The sequence below is a fragment of the Sinocyclocheilus grahami genome, unplaced genomic scaffold (genome assembly GCF_001515645.1).
Source record: "Sinocyclocheilus grahami isolate Dianchi unplaced genomic scaffold, SAMN03320097.WGS_v1.1 scaffold105.1, whole genome shotgun sequence".
In the NCBI taxonomy this organism is placed as follows: Eukaryota; Metazoa; Chordata; class Actinopteri; order Cypriniformes; family Cyprinidae; genus Sinocyclocheilus; species Sinocyclocheilus grahami.
In genome coordinates, this window is record NW_015505284.1 from 183,608 (window position 1) to 188,323 (window position 4,716).

The window sequence follows — 4,716 nt, forward strand, 5'->3', positions numbered from 1 at the left end:
CGACGCAAAGAATTGTGGGTTATCTGTAGCAGCGAAGGATACACCTCATGCATCCTCCGAATTCCTGTGAAAGAAGGTCGCATTCGAAGGTCGCATTCGGAGTGTCCTACTTGCTTTTCTGAAATGAGACAGCCTCGATGACGTATGCAGCCTTCGAATGCGTCCTCCGGAGGACGCAGCCTTCTAAATGAGACACAGCTTTGAACAGACTTGACGTAGCATGATCAGACTAGACTAATGTATGTACCGACAGCAGGTACATACATTAATACACGACAAAGAACAATGGGAACATGAGGGCTATTTGTATCAAACACCATGGGTCACATGACAAGAATCAACCAATGAGCAAACAGAACTGAGATCCACATGACAGGACAATAACCAATGAGGACCAAGACACATGACTACACTGTAAACCCGAACAGTACTACTAACTTATAAAGATTAAGAACACTGCAATTAAAGTCTTTTAAATCGTTGATGCAACTTATGACAATTACATTTTCTGAATGAGGAATTTAGTTTTATTTTTGTGTGGCTCAACAGTTTTGAGTAAACTCTTCTATTTAAATGATTATTTTTAAGTTTACTGAGTGATGTAAAGTGACGTCAGAAGAATCCATTCAACATGGTGGATAATCGCAAGCGACCGGAGCAAACTTAATGGAACAACTTGTAAGTAAATCAAAACAACTGTGACAATTTCTTATTTGCTTTTTGAGTGTTGTAAGAATATCATGATAAAGGAATGTTTTCATTTTTGGGAAACACTGTTTTTACACAGCGGCATTTTCCTAGTGCTTTAGAATGCGCATTTTGAATGCTATTTTAGCGTCACTGCTTATAGTATAATGCTAACGTCAAAGAAGGGCACTAATGTTAACCCTAGCCGGCATTTTTTCAGTTAACGCAGTCCTAACGTACGTTTTGAATGTCGCTGCTGTTAACTGCAATGTTTAGGGCTGCGTTTCTCAAAAGGATCGTGAGCTAAGTCGATTGTTGAGACCATTTGGTTCTAACTTAATGTTTCTACAATCATCTTAGTCATACAATGCTTTTTTTGGGGAAATGCCCTGGTAAATGTGATTTTTATTTGGTCTGTTTTTAAACAACTAGCTGCTAAGAATATTAATCCAAAATTAGGTTAAAGCTAATACACAGACATGCATTTTGCAATATATTAAGTTTACAAAAGCAATCTACAAACTTGTAGTAAACCTTTACAAACTTTCTTTAATTGCAGGCTGAGCTGGATGCTGAATACAAAAGAGTGAGCCTCAACACTTAAGGTAACTTCTATTCAGTTGAAGAGCAAGTTGTGATGTGTCCTCACATAACAGGACACAGACTTGGCTTTCTCTTTTCTACATCCATTGTTGGTTATACACTTACTTGTGCGTGTTTGTGGTTTTCTAGGCTTGTGCTGAGTTTCAGCATATCAGAGAAAGTGGCACACACCAGCAATATTTCACAGATGTTGCATGACATTCGAAACGTTTGATCTTCAGGTGAGTGCAAATTCACAAACACTAACTACCTCCATCACTGTCTTCATTGTATATAAAATAAAGTTGGCCTGCTTGTTTAACATATATATATATTTTTTGTTTACATGATGTCAACATGCTCTCCCAGTGTACGTGTGTGAGGAGAACTATTCTTCAGGACATGAAATGTAAGTATTAAGTGCATTAATAGGTCTGAAATAGAATGAGGGAACTATGACGTCAGAACCAGAAAGTGTAATTTGCTGTGGGTTCCTTTAAGATTTTCCAATGGGGTTTCTGTGGTAAACATAACTTGATGATACTTCTACGTTTTGTTCTACATTATAAACTGCACACACTCAGCCTAAACCTTCTTATCTAGCTACTTATTAAAAACATACATTTTCAAAAATTAACATAACTGCTTCAAAATTTATATTTTGGGTATGGATGTGTGTAATTTACGTTGTACAACAAAACGTAAAAGTATCGTCAAGTTATGTTTACCACAGGCTTTATTTTAATTGAAAAACCCCATAGGAAAATCTAGAAGGAACCCACGGCGAATTACTCTTCCGGGTTCTGACGTTATAGTTCCCCCACTCTATTGGCAGTAAATATAAATGTCTACTTTTAGTCTCCGAAGTTAAAGTTTTACCCTCTGTGCTTATTCCAGGAGGAATTGGGCGAGCCAGACATCACTGACACAAACACCTCTCCTGCTGATTTTGTTATCATGGACAATGAAACCACTACAAGTCCTGCAAGCACTGCAGTTGTGATGAGATGATCTTCCAGTGTTTGACATTCAGAAATACACAGTTCATGCGGTTTAAAAAAGGCTGAATAAAAAATCCTCATTTGTATAGCCACAGTTGTGCGTGTGTTTTTTTTTTATGCATAAGTGTATTTCTTGAGTTAGTATTTGTATTTAATAAAGCACTACTGCATTAAAATAATTGGCAAATGAAAAACATTACGTATGATAAACAACAATTTTAAGTACACTGCACTTAAACATTAAGCAAAAACAAATTTAAGCTTTTTAGTTTGACTTAATTGTTATTTATAATTAACGTTAACTTAAATAATTTGAGTTGCTTAATTAAATTTTTTGAGGTAATCGGTGTCTACAAAAATGTTGAGTATTCTGAACTCATCGGGTTTTACAGTGTATAACAACCAATCAGAACTTGACACATACACAGGGCAGAAATACATGAGGGCAAGGGAAACTTGACACTAACAGCATCAATCAAATTACAAAATAAAAGACATGAAAACAAGAACATGAAACAAACCCCAAAATAGACATTACAAAAATATAGCAGCCTGAGTTTGAACAGTCTGAAGGTCTGGCATGAGTTTGGTTGTTGTATAGCTTTACATTCTAGGAGTTAGAGTCAGAAATTTTTATTTCACAAGAATAATTATCATTTTAAGTTTAAATACAATATCAGTATTTTGGCTTACTCAAAACAACATAATGCACAAACTTATTATAAAAGGCAACGTCCCTTTCTATCCTATAGACGTAATTTAGGAAGTCCGTAGGAGTGGTTCAGTATTGTCTGTCCCAGCTTTTGTGTAACTTGTTTAGCGCTACGTCTAACGTGGTGAGGAGAGAGGGTATTTTTGCTCCTGACCTTGTCAGACTGATCCTGAGATGGCCGCTCAGGGCCCCTCACCCACTCAATGCGCTCTTTCAGCTCTGCTCTGGGATCAGCTTTGGGGTCACAGGCAGAAAGACGAGCCCTGGGTGCCGAAGTTAGAGGGGAAAAACGTTGTTTTGTGAAGGTTCTGAAGGAGCTTTACAACTTCCGAAAGTTTCTCTGACCGCCCCAATAACCCCTTCCCATACATGAGTTTTGTATGTTAATATGCATCAAATGCCGCTCAAACACAATGAGGAGGCCTGGGTTCGGAAACAACAAGAGAGTGGGCGGGAAACCGACCCAGCGTTTGCTTGTCATTGACCTGAATATAATTCTCTGGTTAGGAGCGTCAGCTTTGATACGTCAATTTGACTTAAACAGAAAGACTTGACTCTCAGTTATGTGCCAAAATGGAGATTTACCACAGCTGGGGAATATCTCAAGCCAAATAAATCCATACGCATTATCTTTGACCTTTTTGGCTTGTTTGTTTTTCCTTTTTAAATGCCACAATTGTGATATAGACACCATATCATCAAACACATGCTTGGTCCTTTTTGAGAGCAGTAAGTTAAAGGAAAAACTAAGATTTTGTTAAATGAAAAGAGTATAATTCCTCAGGGCTACAACTACTTATCACAGTAAAGGCTTATAAATATAATTTGTAATTCATACTACAGTAAATTGTCATTCCCAGAGGAAAATTACATTTTTTCTTTCATAACTAAAGATAATTAATTAAGTTCTCATGCTTTAAAAGGTATATGCTACTTAAAATGATTGTTCACCCAAAAATGAAGACTGATTTCCAAAATATAATTTAATCACCCTCATGTTGTTCCAAACCTGTATGGCTTTCTTCTTCAAACATTCTTCAAAATTGAAAAATAAAGAAACAAGAAAGAAAGTCATACAGGTTTGGAATGACATGAGTTATAAGTGAACTTTTTGGGTGAACCATCCTAAATATCATGTCTTAGATGTTCCTCCAAAAAATTATTTTGGATGCTTTAAAAATCCCACATATAGTAAGAGTATAGAGCAAAAATTTGGTATTGGAAGAATTTGACGAGAGAAAAAATTAAATAAATAAAAGAAGGAGAAGAAGAAGAAGAAGAAGAAGAAGAAGAAGCTTATTTTGAGACTTTTGATTATTGCAAACATTTACGTGACATGTGGCCAAGTATGGTGACCTATACTTGGAATTAGTGAAGAAGAAGAAGAAGCTTATTTTGAGACTTTTGATTATTGCAAACATTTACGTGACATGTGGCCAAGTATGGTGACCTATACTTGGAATTAGTACTCTGCATTTTAACCCATTCAAAGTGCACACACACAGCAGTGAACACACACACACCGTGAAGACACACCCGGAGCAGTGGGCAGCCATTTTTGCTGCGGCGCCCGGGGAGCAGTTGGGGGTTCGGTGCCTTGCTCAAGGGCACCTCAGTCGTGGTATTGAAGGTGGAAGAGAGCGCTGCCCTTCAATACCACGACTGAAAGGGTTGGTGTCTTGGTAAATCAGATCACTGTTTGATACATTGTTCTCTCTTTTGGAAATTTAGAGT

At 37.1% G+C, this 4,716-nt stretch overlaps 1 long non-coding RNA gene across 1 annotated transcript; it reads left to right on the top strand.

The window, feature by feature from the left end:
• Positions 1-1,470: 1,470 nt before the first annotated feature.
• On the top strand, positions 1,471-2,344 carry LOC107588529 (uncharacterized). The gene is made up of 3 exons (XR_001609595.1): positions 1,471-1,511; positions 1,639-1,678; positions 2,167-2,344. It is a non-coding gene; the product is annotated as an uncharacterized lncRNA (long non-coding RNA).
• The last annotated feature ends 2,372 nt before the right edge of the window (positions 2,345-4,716 follow it).